We start from the raw sequence: 20,213 nt of genomic DNA, 5'->3' as shown, positions 1-20,213 counted from the left end.
GGATAAGTTTTCCAAAGTGTTGTGGTGAAATAGAAGGCAACATCCTGTTGACTCAGAATCCTTTGAACTTGAAACTCCTAATACAGTACTGGAAAAGCTACAGCTGAAGTTATGCAGACTGAACGCAGCACATAACATCCAAGTGAAGAATGACCTCTGAGTTACAATTAAGTCTAGAAGTCCAGCTCTAGGAATTTAGAAAGATAGTGGTCTTAAGTTTTCTCTTTACACATTCCACAACTGAAATCAGAATTATTCTTGATCACTTATGTGGACAACTGAGATTTTGATCTGAGCCTGATAAATGTAAAGACCTTAAGTTACAGTGAGGTAGCCTTTGGCCTTTGAGCAGGCCCAGAGGGTATAGTTATTATGAAGTAAATGCAGATACCTTACCACTGCTATGAAGCTCCTTAAGTTATAGCTGTACCATCTTTGTGGTGTGACCACAATGAGAGATTAACACATCTCTGACAAAGAAATACAATAAGAGCTAAAGCCACTAAACAAATTAACTGGTTTGTGATCCACTGAATGTATAATTAGAAGAGGATTTTTGGTCTGAGTTGTAAGAGACACAAGGAGGAAACTGGCCCTATTTTCAAATATTATTGGTATATTCTGCATTAAGCAGTTACTTGATAGATATCATAAGGTATTATTGAAGAATAGTCCAAAAGCCAGGACTGTTTGATTGAAATCTGTTGCTAAGCTGTAGAATAAACATTTTCTCTTCTGTATTTTCCTTCCAACCAACGAGTTTTGAAGTTTTTTCCTTAACAGTGAGACAGGTTGAGCAGAAAGGGTAGAAGTTATATTTTTATCCAGTTAATAGTTTGACGACCAAACAATTTAAACTCCTCTGGAGCTGCGGGGAAGGGCGAAGAATCTATTGTAAGGGAAGGGGTTCTCACTTTGTTGTCTGTGTTGCCTATCACAGTCTCAGGAACCAGCTGAAAAGGATTTTCAGAAAGAGTCATTTTGGGTTGGTTGTAGAAAACATCTGTACTTTTGGACTGTCTTTGGAAATTTACTGGGGGATTATTTTTCAACTGACCACTGTCATAAATGCTTTCTGTTGGTGGGTACCACTACTCAGAATAGCACAAACTGGTGCACAGAGAAAAACCACACTGGAAGACATCAAGTGGGTGTTTGAACTCAAACTAAATACACAGAACTGAGGGTTAGAGAAATTTTCACTCAAGTGAAAATCACTGTTGTAATAAACTCCATGTTTAAATTTTTAGAAAGACATGTCTGGGTCAGGGAACAGCAAGAACAAGTTCCCTTCAAGAGGGAGGACAAGTCTGGAATCAAAAGTGACTTTCACAGAGGCAGGGTGTTCATCAGTTAGGCACTGTCCCACAAGGTCTGAACAGGATCATGCTGGTGATAGTGGCAGGCTTCATCAGGACAAGACTTGTGGATGCCCTTGGGGTTCTGACATAAGGACACTATAATCTGAGCAAAGCTGCCATAAGTCTAAATCTTACTAGTTTTGCTTTTTTTTATTTATTGTGGTATGGGTTTAACTTCAAGCCAGTGATGAAACATCTAAAAACTGATGACAATTTATATTTGGATCCAAATACTCTTATCACTATGGCTGATTATTTGAAAGCAGACTGGAATTTTGTGCTTTGTTGCATCTCTTCAAAGCAAATTCAACCCATGTGTCCTCAGGCAGGTTTGCAAATGGATGTCACTTGAAGGATTCTTGGTTTCAGTGGCAGCTATTCATGGTATCACAGGATGCCAAAAGCAGTACCCAATCCTTCTTATTTAAGTTGCATACTTCATCACTGGGAATTTGTAAAAGAAAACAATTCACATTACTTCTGCAACTCTTGAACTGAGATTATTTGTACCCCATCTGCCTACTCCAAAGCAATAATTAACCAAGCACACTATTTCCTGAGCAATTGATAATGCTGGCAGAAACAAAAAGGTTGTTTGGCATGACTAAAGGTATCTTTTAGCGCAGATATATTATCAAGGCCTTGATTTCTATATATAATCAGTAAAATTCTAAAGTGCCATAGGTGTTTTGGCCTGATTTCACTGGTTAGGAAACACCACCGTAAAGACAGCATATTACTGCATAGGTCTTGTTATATAAACCGTAGATATTAAACTGAAACAGATGTGTTGATCTCAGTTTGGCTCAAAACACACACAAGAAACCAATGTTTGCCAAATGGAAAAGGATAAAAAGCAGTTGATAAAATGTTATTTTCATGCATCTGAGATAATTACAACCAGTAGGCAGTGAAACAAAATTAAAATCTATAAAGAATAAGCTGGCAGTAGCTGACAGTAGATGCTACAGAGGGAGGTAAAATCCTTGTCAGAGAACCATGGCAGTAGATGAGTAGAACTATATAAGGAAAAATTGCATTTTCTATATAGCCCATAACATAAGGTTTAATACTAATTTATGATGACTTTCATGTCTACAAAAGGTATTAATGGTTGTAACATTAGCTTTCTTTTTCAACTCTATCCATAGTATTTCACTTAATGACCTTGCACAGTGCTATGTCTCTCATAAGTAAATACTTCTCTTTCTAATTGGAATGTATTGCCTTTTAATTTGCAATCCTATGTTGTTATATGATGGGACAAGTTTAATAAAAGGAGAGATTGATCAGTTTATTACTATACTAGTAGCAATTTTGTATACCTCCATCAAGTCTCCTGTTACTCTTGTTCTGTCTGGGTTAATCTGTCATCCAATATAAATCCCACTTTACCTCTATCTCTACTCTGAAATTCATCAATCTCTGCTTTATCTTTCTTGAGAGTGAGTCAACCACAACTGAACTCAATATTACAAGTCAGAATTGATCATTTTTATATGGTGCTATATATTTTCTATATTGTTTCTTTCCATTTTAAAATGCAGTATTTTAAAGTAATTCTTAAAATGTGGCATTTTTCTTTAAGGCAAGAAGTCTTCTTAGCAGTTCCAACACACAGAGGTACATGCAAATAGAATTTTTATCTGGTCTTTTCAAGAAATTTTCTTATAGCAACACTTTGTTTTCCTCAAGAGTTGAAAACTAATGAGCTCTGTCAAATTGGACAGCACTGTGTCTAGGAAACTGTTAGAGGAAATGCTGATTATTTAGTGAGCTAAAACCATAGCCACAATTTGCTGTTGATTGTCCAAGGCAGGCAGTTACTGAGTTTATCTACAAGATAACTCTTAAACAGAATATATTTAGCTAGTTAGATTCAATAACAGGGAATCACATTTATTCAATGGAATGGGCAGAATTATATTTTGAGTGATGGTCTATGGAGAGTAATAGAGTGGTGTTAATGTTATTAGTTTAGAAGCAGCTATTTTTCTGAATTGGGATTCTGAGTATACTTACTATGATTTGGAAGCAAGTCAGCAAAGTATTTAGGTATTTAAATAGGACTCAAAACCACCTGAGATTCTAAAGGAAATTAATAGAAGATATGTTTCGAAAAAATTTGACAGGGACTTACATGCATCTTAAAAGGGAGAGATATGGGCTTGGTGCTCTAGACAGATCCACCTTTCTGCTTTGTGTCCTTCATTTGGAGTACAGTACAAAATGTGGGTCTGTACGCTAAGTCTACTTCACCCTATGTCTTATACTGATCTCACATATAAGGGCATGCCCTGAATGTACTAAATAAGCATAATGCTGGGTTTTTCTTTGCTCAGTAGGAACAGAATGATACAATTTTGGATTTACTGCTGTTCAGAAACTCATGACTGAAAACTACTGTGTGTTCAGTGTTTTTCCAAACAGGATAGCAGTATGCAGAGATGTTTTTTACTAGTGTTCTGTCTCTGGTGGCTGTTCTAGCCCTTTATTTCTGAAGGTTTTGAAGGCTTTTGGAGTTTTGTAATGGATGTTCTCCAATAAGAGACATTTACGTGATCAACTGTGAATGTGTTAAGATGGATCTTATACTGAGTCCAATGTGTAGTGTTACTGTTTCTTTCAGTACTTGATCTACATTTTGACAATGACTACCTATTAAATCAATTATTTCACTTTGACCAAAATGTTATTTTATTGCTAATATTTGCAGTTCTGTCACATTTCTCAATTTATTCTATCTTCTTTTCTAAATCAGTCTAGCAAAATAGGAAAAAAATATTACAGAAAATTTTTGGTTTGAATCAGCTGCAGCCACAATTTTGTGCTAAGCAAACTGATATCATGATAAGACAATTCATTAATTGATGGTACTATAAAGCTGTCCTTTCTTTATAAAATTTAGTTCTGTTTAATAAAAGCAACTTGTGAGCAGCTGATCATAAGAAAATGAATGATGCCTAAAAGCTATGTTGGAACAGTCATCCCACAGTCTCACATATTTTTTTTTTCATTAGACCTATAATTAATCCTCACTTATACCAAATGTGTGTGACTCAGACACGCTGACAGAGGGCTGATGACAAAACATGTTATTGTTGATGCTGTAAAAGATGCACTATGAGCATCTTCCAAGGTTTGGAGAACACCCCCCTGTTCAAGCTGTTTACTCAGTAATCACAAAATCACAAGAATTGTCTCAATGCACTTTTCAAAGCAACCTTTATCTAAAAAAAAAATTTATTTATTTATTTATTTATTTTAGGATTAACCCAGTCCTTGATGAAATTCCAGAAATTCTTCTTTCCCTACTTGCTGGATATTTTTTCTATATTTAGGCGATTGGTAAGAGTGGCTAGATCAGGTAAAGCAGCTGATCAGCCGGGCTTCACGTCTCTATTTACATCCCTGAAACCCTGGAGGACAGAAAAGTCTTTTAATTGGTGAGTCAACCTCAGTAGGAACATGCTTTTAGGAAATGAGGCCTAGACCGTTCCCTTCACACTGGGCACACTTGCTCTGGTTGCCATGGTAATCTGCTGGAGCATGCTAGGTCCAATGATGTGGAAAACAAGATGGCTTCCTCATTTGTTTAGCCTTAAGGAAAATTACAGATATTAACAAATCATTACAGGGCTAACAGACACTCTGAAGACCTGACCTAAATAAACAGCATCTTGTCAGATTGCTAATAGCTGCCCAAGTTTTACTTCTGTGACTCTACTGAAAGTACTTAGTTAATGAAGATTTTGTTACCCTAAATATTTTTTTTTCTCTACCTGCAAGTAAAATCCTGTACCTTGAATGTTAGGGTTGACCTCCTATTCAGTGAGGCACATTTAATTTGTCAATCATTTGGAAAGATATTTAAATGTTAAAAAAACAACTGACCCTTTTGTGAATATAAACCCAAAACAATGAGCTGTTCTTGTCACGTCACTGTCCCCTGGGAAGGATTTTTTGTATTTCACAGAAAGCTCTTCCGTGGTGCAGAGCAGCTGACACGCTCCTCATGGTGGTAGAGTGAGGTCTCAGACTCCTTGGCCTCCGCAGGGCTGTGGAGGGTGATGTGTCTCTGAGAGAGGAAGCATTACATATAAAGTTGGTGCTTTGAGGATGGGGAAAGAGGAAAATTAAAAGCAGGCATGAGAAAAAGCATACTAACAAATGAACCCATCTGTTAAAAATATAGGAGGAAGTGACAGCCAAAATCTGTAACTGCAGATACAATGGTGGTAGGCTCATATGGGGGAACCGCAAGGTCAGTAGAAGAAAAGATTATGTCTTTCAAGTTTTCTCGGTTAAATGGTCTGTAATTTCAAAGCAGCCGATTTGTTGGTGCCGTCCACTTCCTCAGAGCCTGCTCCCTGGGGAATGAAAGATGAAGGTGAGGAATTTCACAAGTTGCTGAAAGGAACATTTAAAAAAAGACGTGTTTTGGTAAGCCTTCTGACATACCACATCTTTACTGGGGACTCCCAGTGTCCTCTGGAATCTGAACAATAGAAGAAAGCAATTAACAGAGAAAACACATGGGGCAAGTTTACTGCTTCCTTGATTGAATTGTGTCAGTGACAGATACACATAAGAAGGCACATGCTCCCCATCTAGCTCTGTGCCCTTTAGTACATAACTAGAGAAACTACTCCTTTGGCTCCTTTGCAGTTTTAAAATGCAATTGCTCTTGTTTCCAGTTTGGCCCAGGTATTTGGGAGATTCTGTGTGGAAATGCCTGCATTGCAATCAATGCAGGCAGATTTTCTAAACTGTAGAAAATACCAACACTGAGTGCTCCTTTTCATATCTAAAAGAGCTGTCCAAGGACTGCAAGACCTAATTAAATGAGATAACCTCCCCACAAAAAAAATTAACCACATTCCAATATCATCACGTTTATGCTGAGAATCTCAATTGCTCAGAGTCTTATTAATTATTTCAACAGCAATTCTTTCCAACTCTATGAGTTTCCTTGTTCTAAAATTCATCCTTGCAACTGAATGCATTTCTACTGTTTTTCAAGACAACTTGCAATTTCAGCAGTCAGAGCATAAATGGACTTAGCAGAGTGAACAGGGAACATGGTGGATCTGGACACTTAATACAACCATCTGAATGTTGTTTTTATTCATTATGTTCTGGATTTTTTATTATATTAATATATTATAATACACTACAGCTTACACCAGGTATACTACCTGCATACATAATTGCACTTGCACTTTTCCTTTCATATTGTGCATCAGTTATGTAAATTTCAAAAAACAGCAGTGGGCACTGTGACAGATTTCTTAGTGTACCAAATTTACTTAGTTGAAATATCCTTTAATAGAAAAGATAAAATGTTGTATTTGATTTCATGCATCAGTTGTATCACTACTTTTATCCCAGAGGTCTCTAATTTTTTTAAAAAAACCCTCATCTTTTATGTGTGTCTTATCAGGTGTAGCTGTGATAACATTGCATTGTGATTCTCTCTGCTCTGACATTGCAGATGTAAAATTTATGATATGCTTTATGAAGCATCATGTTTATGTGTTCTAATAATGGACAAGATTTACAAATTGAGTAGAATAAGAATTCTGGTTTGGTCATGGGTGGACTTAAACCAATTTGATATACTGAATTATCTAAACAAATGTTTGGGTTTAAACTGAAATGTGTCCAAATATTGGCTGTTCATATGGAAAGCTACTAATATCCTGAGACAAATTCAAAAGTATTTTATGAGAATTCTGCCATATTTTACCCCATTTTCTTGGGAAGACACTGCCCTCATCTCCAGATGTTCCTATGGAGCATTTGTCTTGTGTCACTAAGCATGTTGAGAGGTAATGTGAATATGTATAAGGAAGGAATTACTCCCTGCACAGTTACAGTGAAAGCTTGGTTCTGCTTCAGTTATGCATTACAAAAATGTCTGGGTGCACTATTATTTTAATTTTAAATTATTTGTCTATCACGATAACATTGCGTTCCCAACATTTTAGTTCTTGGGAAAGCGAAATATTTCAACGGTATTTTCAGAGCTTCAACTGGCTAAGGGATGAAAATCTCTGAGTTCTTACAGAAAGGTTGGTTATGTATTTAAAAAAAAGAAAAAGAAAGAAGGAAAGATAATTTTAAAAAGAAATGAGAAAAGAATGAAGCTGAAGATAATGATATTAATAGAAGATAACGATTGAAAAAGGAATGTGATGATTTGAAAAATGTTTAGAAAATCATTCAACTATTGCTCATAAGGAGAGATTAAGTTGTTGGATGTGGCTTTGTGCTGTTTTACTTTGTAAATCTTTTCTCTGTAAAGAATCACCTCTTTCATTCTGGTACAGAGGAAGAGTAACACATTTTCCTCCTCTAATTACTCTATGTGTTCATTCCTTAGTGCATTCTGGAACCCCCAGACCCTTGGGACTTTGAAGAACTGAGTACTGAGGAATCGGTTCTTGAAATTCTTGGATTATTGTAGCTAGGATGACTGTTTGGAAGGGACAAAGCCTAGATACAAGTGTCTGATCTATGGACCATTCACTTCAATTTGGACCAACAGCTTTGTCCTTTCCCTAGAGTCCCTATAGTAATTTCTAGATTTTTTTGTGTGTGTGATGGTAGACCCTATGAAAAGATAGTATTATTTATGTATTATTTATATTGTGGAAAATATTTCGATATTCCTTTCGTTTTTGGTCATGCAGTGGGTCATGGGAATCAAAAGTTTATTTAAGATCAGTTAGCAAAAGGCAACAACAGCAACAAAGGATATGAAAAAAAGGGGAGAAAAAAGAGAGAAGGAAAAGCAAAAAGGGAAGAAAAGTAAAGGAGAGGCAAAACTTTTTCTGTCTGAGCAACTGATGTTTTCCCTGCAATGAAGAAAGCAAGTGAAGGATGAAGTTCCCTTCATCCTTGGGGTGGAGGGTGGAGGAGGGAGTGGGAGGGAAGAAATTAGTATGGAACCACTACTCAGATCAGCCCAAAGCCTTTAACTGTGATCTGGTTGGGGATCGTTTCCCTGAGTTATGCTTGGGCAGGAACAAATGAGGTTTTCCACCCTAGGGGGCAGGTGGTAGCAGAGCTTTTCTCTTAACAATCTCCCATATCAGAGCCAGGCTCTTTTCAAATCGAAGTTAAATTCACCATGGCTTCTCTACTGGTCTTTCTTTTCCCATGGGTGTTGGGAAGTTATTATCTTTTGCCATGACCAGAAGTAGATACTACCTCTGCCTGTATTTAGGAAATTCAAATCTTATTATTTCAGGAAAAGTGATGCCTTTGGTTTTAGCTTTTATGTTTTTTAAATACTGTACTGCCAAGTGTGTAACTCTGAAGTTTCTTGTGACCTGTTAGCTACTGTTCTCTCATGCTGGTTAGACATAACAAACCTCTCTAGGTTCCCACATCAAGGACACCAGGCCCCAAAATGTCTGAAGAGGGGCAAACTTGGGGTAATTACATCATGAACTGAAGATATAATTGGCCAATTAACCCTGATATGCAAATGAATCAAACTTATAAAAGTGTGAAGAACTCATGACTTGGGGTCCATCTTGGGTGTAGCCTTTTAACTCCCCAGGGTGTACCTTGAAGGTCCTTCAAATAAATACCTACCTTTATTCCCTTATTGTTGTCTAGTCTCTGTTTTTAGGTGGCCATCTCAGTAGTCAGTAATAACTAGCTCCAATTGTAGTTCTTCTTATTATTGCCTCACCACTACTATAAGATATTCATACCTTTCTGAAATGAAAGGTATTATCTTGAATACTGCTGGTGTAGTCTCTGTCCCAGTATGATTTTATGTTATTATTTAAAACTTGAACATAAAAGATGGGCCATTTCTGAACAAGTCAGAAAAAAATTCCATTCTTTTGTTTCCCTTTTGCTGTTTTTGCATTTCATTAAGAAGGAGATTTGAAAGGTGTCATTTGACATAAAAAGTCTTCACTAAGAGGCAATGAACCTTAGACTGCTGGAGAAATAAATATTTCCTGTGCTATGTGTAATTCTGAACTTTAGAATATGATCCAGTCATTAAGAAATGCACTGCAGCTTAATAACTGTAACCTCACGGAGAGGGATAAAGTTGAAAGTAGTTGTGGAATTCTGGTGATGGTAATCCCTTTCTCTTCAAGGAATAACTGTACAGGCTTCATTTTAAATTTGTGTCTATTTTAACTTTTAATTCATGTTACTGAGATTTCTCTCAAGTCTTTGCCCTCAGTCTCTTAAGAAATTCTCCTCCCTTTCCATAATTTGCCTAATGTCATAGCTTGGAACAAAAGCAAACCACCATTCTTCTTTTTCCTCTTCATATCCTCTCCCACTCCACAATTTATATTCATTTGGTTGTCTGCCCACTATAATAGATGTATCACTTGCACTCACTGCTGAATGCCAACTGCATGTGGACATTAGCCACTCTTCTTTTGACCATGCCTGTTTGTTACAGATCTTTTGGTATTTACTCTTTCTGCTGCCAGTAATTGTGTTTTTAATTCTTTTGTTTTCTGTGTACACAAACAGATTATTCAAAATTCCTTGCTTCTCTCTCCACAGACCAATCTTCATTAAATGTTTTCATTTTCATTGAGTATCACCTTCTCTATCTCACTGTCTTGTTTCTAATTATGGTATATATTAGTTGTGTTTTGATAGACGGTTGCCCAAAACACCAGAACGATGTTTAAATTACCATGGTCACACATCAGCTGCTTTTTCCCGAGAGTGCAATTCCTCCCCTTTGTAAAAGTATCCCCATATTTCTGCTCAGCTTCATGCAAAAGGCTAACACATGCCACATGGGTACTAACAATTGAATTCTATAAGGAATAATTTTTCTGAAGTCGAAAGTTTTATCAAAACTACAATAGTCCAAAGAGATTTTCTTTAGTGCAGGTATTAGGGGAGGACAACATCAATTCAGTCAGGAATTAAGATCAGGAAGACTTTAATTACGACATCAAGAGTGCAGAGATTGCCTTAGCTGTTGTTTGGGGTTTTTTTGTTGGCCTTTTTTTTTTTTTTTTTTCTCTCTTCAGATTACTCTTGGAGACCAACGGGAAGTGTTTGCTAGCATTTTCAGAAAAAACAGCTGGGGTCTACTTCCAGACATTAAGCTGAGTATAATCTAAATATCCTGTAAATATTAATGTTAAATCAATCTATTAAGCTTGGTGTGCATCCCACCACCTTTGCACAGAACTTTACAAAAATGTTAGACTGGCTCAGTGCTTGCCAGCTCAATACTGGGTTGATGCTGCAAGAAGGGAGCAAAAAACTGATTGCCTGGAATCATGAAGGAAAATTCTTCCTGGGTGGCCAGGGAACAGTTCTACACTGCTGTCAAGAAAAATCAGTGGCAATATCACTTGGAAATTGAAATTGTTCTCCTCAAAACCCTTCCTAGTAACAGGAATCTCCTTTTCAGCAAGAAATTGCCCAAAGGGAATGACCAGTGTGGGTTGCTGATCTGGGAAAGTACAAAGCGGACTTTGGTCTTCATCCTACTCTCTCCAAATGCTTTTCCCTATCTATATTCTTCTACTTAAAGCAAATCAAAAAGTTGCCACAGCTTTGCCTATTGGTGTCAGCCACTTTCTTTGGTTTCCTTTTCTCTTGTGCACTCCCTTGGGTCACTTCTGTGCTCTGGTTTGTGAGATTCTGAGAGATGAACTGTGCTTCTAACACTGACACACAAACACAAACATGGACAGTTTGTGCCATCTAGAAAGCTTATAGTGCATTCAAGTCATGCAGTCCATTGAAGACTGCTTTTTTTTAGTAGTTGGTAGTCTTTTCCCAAAAAAGGATGAATAATTGTAAAATGCATTGCACTTCCTAGCTGTAGACTTTGCTTCTCTGGCTCCCTTTTGAGCAAATATTTGGAAACTCTGGTATGTGCCTATGTCTTTATTAGAACTGCAATTCTAAACTGTGTGTTGGAAGCAGTGATATAGTACAAATTTATTCAGAACCACATACTGAGGAGGTTGTGCAAACTAGTGAAATTTTGCACTGTAAGGACATGGTCTGTGCTTTGTCCATGTAGGAACTACAATTTTCTAAAAAAGCTATCAGCAAGAACTTGCAGGATTTGCGAACTGAGACCTGAGACATAGTGTTCTTGTGCAGTCTTAGAAGGAAAATAAGCCATGCACATTTTCAATCTGGCAAAAATTTGGCAATAATATTAGAACACTTGTCTCTATCAAAGCATTCAGAAGCATTTTTAAGTAAACAAATCCAGCTAGCAGCAGACTAATGTTGATCTAAAGTAAAAAGCAAAATCCAACAAAATCCCACAAAATATAGTTAGTTTCTGGGTATTGTTAAATAATTTATTCTACTATTGCTATCTAATAATGGGTGCCAAAAGCCATATCTACAATGCCTTAGGTTTCCATACTGTATCTAGGTGGATTTGAATTTTCAAAATATTTGGATTTGGTTTGTTTTATTGATGCTTCCTATATATACTCGTATTACATATGCATGTTTGTGGGCGTTATATATGCATATATATATATATACATACATATACTCATGTATGTCTATGTATGCTATTGCAAGGGAAAATACTTAAGTAGGAGACTTATGGGTTTATCTCATCAACAGAGTACTAAATGGAAGAAGCTTTTCTTTTGTTTTTTTCTAGAATCCTAATGAGTCTGATCTAATTTTGTAAATTCCAAAGCTGATCCAGACATGCCAAAGCAGGGTTTGAGCTGATGAGAAGCTTCTCTTTAGCTTCACCCTGAGAGGTTTAGCAGTGGAGTTTCCAGAACTGCCAAAGCACTTGAGAAGCAAAAGTCTTATTGAACTCAATGGGATTTATCAATACCCTACTAAGATGAGTGATGTTTTATATCGGACTGTTTCACAGACAACCTCTTGGAAAAACTGGAAGACTGACTTAAAAAGTGATGCACTCCAGTAACTCTCCGTCCCACCAGGAATATACCCCAGTAGAGGAGCTTCCTGTCAGTGTCTGCCAAGGAGAACAGATAGGATCCGAAGGGCTGATGTGAGAGGCGGCTGCTTTAGCTTTATATATGTAATTTGTTGTACCTGAGAGCCACTTCGGAGAAAAGGAAAGGCATGTTATGAGTTGGAAAATAGTTTGTTCTGGGAATAATGTCAGAAAGTGTGTATTAGACAGTTGTTCAATATTCCTAGGGAGAGTAAGGATACTAGAGTAAGGCAATGGCTTCTTCTGTAAGTATGTGACAGTTAGAAGTGAAAACACTATTAAAATGTCTCCTGCTAATTTTTGAAATATGAGAATCTGTTTAAGAGTCTTGCTTAGGCAAGAAGAACTATAGATCTCTTAGTGATAGATGTATTTTTATTTAGAGGAGAAAAAACCAGAAACTGCAGCACTTAACTGACACAGCTAGCAGGGAGCTGGTGGGAAAGAGGAAGACAGAAGAGTAGAAGTAGCTTGAACTGATCTTATTATGTGGGAAAACTTGAAAGTCTCAAAATGGGAAGGAAATGTTACCACAGGAAGGAGGAAGAAACTGGCTGGTGCAGCTTTGCAAAGCTGGCTGTGAGATGGTCATACTTCGTGGCTTAAGTAGTGCATATTATAGTCAGTTGTTTTACTTGGTTAGGAATTTTCTCTTCTTCCTTTATTAAAATATTGTTGTTACCATTGATTAAAATTTTCAGTTGTGGATAATTATCTCACTGAGCATCAATGTTGTCACTTAAATTCCTGGGTGAGAGGCTAAGCTTGGGTTTCGCTGGGAACCCCAATTAATATGGGATCAGTCTCTTGCTGCCACGTCTAAGGAGAACAGCTACACAGGGTGGCCAGCCTTATCTTGCCTGGTGTTCCTGGGCATGGCAGACCTGAGGCAGGTCTACAGAGTGGGCTGAGGAGGCCACAGGAACATGGCAAAGCTGGCAGTGGGACAGCTACATGCACCTCAGGGTGGCAGAGAGGCAAAGACAGTCCCACTGGCCTTTGAAAATGAAGCCCTGGGAAAGTTTGTGGATTCTGTTACTTGCTCTCACTCTTGTGGAAAGTCTTCTCTCTCACCACTTGTGATGCTTCAACCTCAGAGACCTTCACCCCCTCATGTTTGCTAAGTAGTGGAGATATCTGGGAGAGCGGAGCCATGCTGTGATCTGTTCCAGATTTCTGCTCTACAGCTTGGCAACCAGAAGCAGATGGAAATGAGAGATGCAAAGTTTTGTATCCATAAAACCAATTTAAAATTTTTCTAGAAACATTGAGTTCCCTGCAAAGAAGGCATTAAAGTACTTGTGATAAGGTGAATGGACAGGACCCAGTGTGTCAGGAGTTAAAACTGCCTCAGTCAGCTGGAGGCTTACCAGTCACTAGCTATTAGGATTGTCATTTCCCCTCAGGAAATACCTGCTGGTGTATCAAGGGTAATTGCTAGCAGTCAGCTGTATCCCCAGAGGGTGGGTATATAAAATCATCAGGAAAAGACTGAACTGTTCCTAGTAGGAGGCAATAGCGACTGTGACCGTGCGCATGCGTGTGTGTGTGTGTGTGTGTGTGTATGTCTGTGTGTGTCTTCGTCGTTTATCTTAATGAAGAATCTTAATGCAATGTAGGCTTTTGCTTCAGTTTTAACCCTGGTTGTGACTCATCTTTAGATTTCTGCTGAAGCTTGAATTTTACAGACTTTTCTTATCTGAGGCCACCACTTCCAACACTGGCTGGTTTGTCACAAGTATTCTCCAAAACAGAGTAGATAATTACAGCTTCCTGAATGGCTTGGTGTCACTATGTGGTTTTATTTCTAAAATACTTGAAATGGAATGCCTAAATGACCTTCACTTTGTTATGCTCTTGCCAATCTTTCCTCTCACGACAGGAGTAAAACCCCCTTGCTTTCCTGGGTCTTAGTTAAACTATCTGTGAAGCAGGTAGATCAAGTAATGCTTAGTGGTTACCCTTTAAAGTTCATTCTAAAATTTACAGCGTTATAAAGATGAAAAACAAGCCAAAATTTTAGAAGCACTTGTGCAGTCAGTTTAAAGATTTGCTCACTCTCCTGCCTAGGCAGATGTCTCCCTGGAATATCGCATCCATCAGTGTTAGCCTGTCAATTAAACTACTCTTTGCCTCCATATTTTCTGCAGTAATAAATTTCCCAGAAGTGCAAAAAAGCCAGGCACTCAAAATAGGTCATCCTACCTGATTCTTATCTCTTCATTTGGACATATCCCCACATAGCCAGGCTTTTAGTCATGCTTCCTGGGCTTTTTCTCCTCTGCCCAAAAGAATCCTCCAGACAGCATGTTGTTCCTTGGCTGTAACTTCACATGGAGGCTCTCCCTGCCTTTCCGTCCCCTCTCACTCCCTCTTCCTGCCTGCCATCTGTTGCATGTGTGTTTGAGTAGGATCCACTGCCTCCTTGCCAATGGAGTGATCTTGTCAAACACTGAAGTGAGCTTCACTTGGTTGTGAAGCTAGGTGCCTCTGGGAAGGAGTCAACACTTGCACGGTCACTAAAATGGATAGTAAAACCTGTCATGATCAGGTTATGAACTAACCACAGACTAACACGGTTTCTGAGCTAGAATAAATGTCAAATATGTAACAGATTTAAGAGAGTTCATGAGCCATTTTCTAGTAAGTCACAGTTGGGGAAAAAGGAATAAATTGATGAACAAACTATTCACACTGCAGGTGCTTCACAAAAGCAGTTTCTCAGCGGAAACTGAGATAGGATTCAGGAGTAAACCTTATTATTTACTCTGGTCTTTTTTCTTGTATTCACTTCCTGAGATGAGGGAAAATATCTCCTTTCAGACTGCTGTGGTTGTCTTAGGAGAAGTGAAGTCTTCTGTGAACACCTTCAGATACCCAGTTTATAAAGCAATTTTAAACATTTGCATGTACATGGAAGTATGTCAGCTTCATTCTAATTTCCAGAACCCAGCAAACCATGAAGCTGAATTCTGAAAGTGTTCTTGATTATAAAGTTAAAACCAGAAAACCAGTAATAAACACGCCTCCCCCCACCCCCACAAACACTGGAGAAGGAAATACCTTAACATCCAAGCTGTTCAGATGATGCTAGTTTTCCCTTTGCTTAATATACTCTTCCTGGGACACTTGTAGGATGATTGGAAGAGGCTTGAGGAAGGCGCGTGATTTGATTGCCTAGTTAATTTCCAAAACACTGTGTAGAAGCTCTTAGTTCATTGCCTTGTTGCCCTTTGTAAGTGGATGGGACCTATTGATGGGAAGAGATGAATTCTCTCTGCAACAGTGCAAACCTTTGTGAAAATGGATCCCCTTATAAATGGCCCAATCCTCTCCCTGAAAAACAGATGCCAGAAGCAGTTGTGGGACATTATGTTTCAGTTCTAGAGACTTCCAGTTCTAAGAATAAAGTAAAGCAGTCATTATTTATCTAAACAAGGCCTTTATGCTATGGTTCAGTGGCTGCCGGACAGCCGTGTGATCTGTCTTGTGTAATGCCCTCACCCCCTCCTTTCCCCGATTGGGGAAGAGAAAAAAGAACTTGTACTAGCTCAGAACATAGTTACACATCTCACTGTCTATTGTGCTCGGTCGCTCTGTCTATTATGATTATGGTCCATTAGATAAACATGGTGTTGAGCAGCCTCTCAGCTGCTGATATGCACAGCAGTGCTGATAATGTGCTCTATGTTTAGAAGGGAATCAGTGCGTCACAGACTATGTGGGATATGTTTACACATACGTGGTGTGTGCTTTCTCCTCAACAACAGAGAGCTTCCATCACAAAGCCCTTCTCTCTGAGGAAACAGGCGGGTTTTGAAACCATAGTCTTTTATCATTTGTGATGGATTTTTTCATGCTGCTTCTCAAAATATCGCCTTGTATTTCTGCGTCTGAGGGTAAATGAAGTGAGATACAGATTCCTGATCTTTCCCTTCTCCTGTAGGAAGCTGCATTTTAAATACAGTAGGAAGGAGGCAGCTGGCTGAACATGTACTTTCTGAGTGTTACCGAGTTTCTGTGTATATGAGGCGGCTGACTTCTCTCAGGAACCAAGTGGTCAAACAAGTTACATTTTACAAAAGAATCTGACCATATTTTCTCAAAAGTGACTTAGGCACTTCAGAGCCAAGATCTCTTTATTTGATTATGGGGCTGGGGCTTATCTATTCAGGGAGGCAATACAGCTTTACTGTGTTTGGTGTTGACCTCCTGATATGTACACAGCCCAACACAAAAGCTCCCCTTGTACTTCTGAAAATGTCACCCAAAGCACACAGTGCTCTGGAAACCACGTTTTGTGGAGGGCTAGTCCAGGATCAGTGAGCACAAACTTGCAAAGAGCAGGCAGACTAGGGAGGGCTTGCCAGTGTGAGAGGGCAAACAATCAGGAGCTACTTGCTCCTTGATTATATAGTGCAGCAAACTGAGCACTGAGACTGTGTAAATTGTTAGATGTTCTCATTTTGCACACGAGAGAAGATGTGGATGTTTATCTGGGCCCAAGTTAATGGGCACTGCAACAAAGCAGGAGCTCAGCATCCCCATTTGCTGGCCAAACTTTTATTGAGCAGATGTTATGGTCACACAGACCACTACTGCAGAATAACAGTGACCAACCTGAGGTGACTGTGGCACGTTTCCTGCTGTGTGCTACATCAGCTGGACACAGGATGCATGTTCAGAAGTATAAAAATTCTGTTGACTCCTCTGAGGCTTCTTGAGCAATGACCAGGTTCTGGTGTGTGGAAATGCCCCAATACAAGGTAATAAAATAATGTGTCCATTAAAACATACCTTACCTGGTATTCAAGTACTTGTTTTAAAACATGGAGTTTGCAGGCTTCTATACTATACTACACAGCAAAAAATGCTTAGAATGTGATGGTTCATTACAACAGAATGAGTTCAGTGAATCGTTCATTCTTAATACCTTTTTTGCTTCATAATTGCTGTGCTATTAACAGAATAACAAAACAATTCAGCAAAACCTTTAAAAATTTCGAAGTTGTTCCCATGGAAAAGAGCTCAATTTTTCTTTCAAGAAAATCTTGGCAACCCATGCATATGATATTTTTAATTAGCATTCTAATGTAAGATGTACTAGTTACGATATTATGGTTTTCAAAGTATTGGTAAACAAGACAACCCACATAATAATTTTAATCTCTGCTTTATGATTAGAATCACAAGAATTACACAAGATTTTATTGAAATGGAAAAATGTCGGTAATGCCAATAGTTTCTCATGAGTATTTTAGCCTATATTTAGCATTAAAAAATGGATACTTTTGAATTCGATAATATTCAAAGTTTATAATGTTCTCAATTTTGTGGACTACCCATTTTACTTTTCTTTTTTCCCCATTGAATCCTTTTGAAACCTGGAAAGGCTTTAATGCTTATAAACAGATTCTGTTTTCACAGCTTTACTGCTTCTTGAAAACTGCTAAAGTTAGCTTCTTTACCTGAATTGTCCTACTGCAAGATTCCTTTTGTATTGTCATAATGAATCATATTAATAGCATGCCTTAATTTCCAGTAAAAATTTTGGTCATGATTGCACACTTTGAAAATTGGTCTTATTAACTTGGTCTTATTTCCTGATATTCATTTTTTTCTCTTCCTTGCATCTACTCTGATTTCAGTGTCAAAGTATGTAATATTTTTTTCTGGTGAAGGATTAGTTCAAACACAATAAAAATAAGAAAACATGACACAAATACATACGCAGTGAAATTCAGTCCATGGTTGGAATGGTGCGGCATTTGCATAGAAGTCCCAGAGAATGCAGGATATATTTTGGACATATTTGGTTATCAGAAAAGTTTTGGTAGTTCCTGTTACTGTATTAGATGTCTTTGTTTGGACATTTGCACAAGTGAGTGAAGTTCATCATGAAGGCAAAATCTGTTATTTATTAAAAAAACCTCTATCTCTATCTATACCTATATCCAATCTGTTTTACTTACATATTCATATTACTACATAGCCACCTACAGTAAATCTGACTTATAACTTATTTTTATACCAATGTTTGTGGTTGCTTTATGTACAATTTTTTTAAATGTACAATTATATCAATCACTGTGCAGATATGTGAGTTAGGTGCCCCTCTGAGCAGGAAGCCTAAAAAGAGAAATGAGAACCAGAAGTTTCTAGCAGTTCCTGGTGCTTATTGCACCTTGTCTCAGGTAGTAGACATCAACCAGTGCAGCAGCACAGAGAGACTCTGCCAGATCTGCTCTGTTCCCTTCTTGCAAATGTCATATGGTGGAGAGTTTAAAGACAGAATCGTAGAAAGGAGAAAAGAATGAGGAAGGGACAGAAAATGTGAGACAAAAGGGTGTTCTAGCCTAAGCACTAAGATCTCACTTGGCCTTACTTTTAATATAGTCCATATAGATCTTACATTCACTCTGGTCAGTTCGGGCACACTGTTCAAGCTAGAAGGAGCTGCTTCCAGATTCCATCAAGTCATCAAAATATCTCCAAGGGGGCACTTCTTTTGCTCTTATTCTCTGATTTACATTTAATTAGATGTTTCTGATGGTGTCTTTTAAAGCAGGAGTTGTTTAATGTAGAAAACTCTTTTCAAGGGCAATTAGCATCAGTAGTCCTCTTCTAACTCTGGCTTCTTTATATGACCTCCGGCAATGGTTATAAAGTTTAGACAGGGAAAAAAGCAGTCACACATGAGAAATAACTCAAGTGTGATCTCCAGTGAAAATCTAGTTGTATAGAGTGCCTATTCTCCTTGCATGCTTCTCTAGTAACAGTATATCACTACGTAGTAGTAGCACACAGGAAAGCTAAACGGAGTCATTCACGCACAGGAGAAATGCAGTCCTGACAGAAGCAAGCAATCTAAAGTGCCAGTGTACCTATGCAATCAAATGGTATTAATCTTGTTTCTCTGCAGTCATTTGAGTGACAAAGAGTTCAACTCTATATGCAAACACATTCAGAGTATACGATTCTGTTTAGATAGATGTAGTCAGTAAAACATTATATTATTTCTAGTTTAGACATCAAAGCAAGATTTCTTCTGATCATTAGGCAGTTGCAGCTATTGCAATAATTTCTAATTTGGTTATATTTTCACATGATAACACCTCCTGCTTTTCATACAGCACATTTTCTTTAGAGCTGTCCAAAATTATCATTGCTCATTAAAATAAAATGAGGATAGAGAGGGCAGTAGGGTGGATGGGGCAGTGCAGTGGCAAAATACAAGCCAAAATAAATTATAAAATATGTTCTACCCTTCAAGTTTATGAAATATTACATTGGCATTTCAGTTCCCAGCATGCCATTCAGTTCCCACCTTCCTACACTCATATGGGCACACACACCCTTCATACCCTTTTCCTTGACCATGTCAAATGAAGATCAGCAATAGAAGGAAATTTCTGTTTCATGCTGCAAAGTCTCCATGACTGCCATGGAAAGCTGAGCAGAACTAGTGTGGGATTATCTGCAAAGGTCAATAGTAGTACCAGGAACATGAAGAGTCTGGTCTATTTTAGTGATGTGTAATATGCTGTTGATTAAATGCATATATAAAATGATAAATTGTTTTGATGATAAGTCTAGCTACAGCTGTTATAGTTCTGGGTGGCTCTGTTGATCTCCTGGGTCTTTTTCCTGGTGTAAGCTGCTCTTGTGTGCCAGTAGAGACCAAGTGTTTGATGACGGTGACTCTTCTCAAGATTGGTGCTCTCATGCAGTTTAACAGTGATGTTTTGTACAAACATCTGCAATTGGATAGGGAGAGAGAATGGTGGCAATATTTGGGAGAAAAACATTATTTATTAATAATGGCCATTGAAATGCACTCCTCAGACAAAAAATAAATCAGAATCTCGAGTGCATAGATTCATCTCCTA

At 38.0% G+C, this 20,213-nt stretch overlaps 1 long non-coding RNA gene across 2 annotated transcripts; it reads right to left on the bottom strand.

The window, feature by feature from the left end:
- Window positions 1–1,506: 1,506 nt before the first annotated feature.
- Window positions 1,507–15,564, bottom strand: LOC125323981. Of its 2 annotated transcripts, none has more exons than XR_007202738.1 (3): window positions 15,388–15,564; window positions 5,256–5,731; window positions 1,507–1,805 (listed from the first exon to the last, which is right to left on the bottom strand). It is a non-coding gene; the product is annotated as an uncharacterized LOC125323981 (long non-coding RNA). The 2 variants fall into 2 exon arrangements; XR_007202737.1 differs by having other exon boundaries at window positions 5,256–5,439.
- Between the last annotated feature and the right edge of the window lie 4,649 nt (window positions 15,565–20,213).

Source organism: Corvus hawaiiensis, chromosome 3 (genome assembly GCF_020740725.1).
Source record: "Corvus hawaiiensis isolate bCorHaw1 chromosome 3, bCorHaw1.pri.cur, whole genome shotgun sequence".
Lineage (NCBI taxonomy): Eukaryota > Metazoa > Chordata > Aves > Passeriformes > Corvidae > Corvus > Corvus hawaiiensis.
This window is presented reverse-complemented; position numbering and strand designations above follow the sequence as displayed.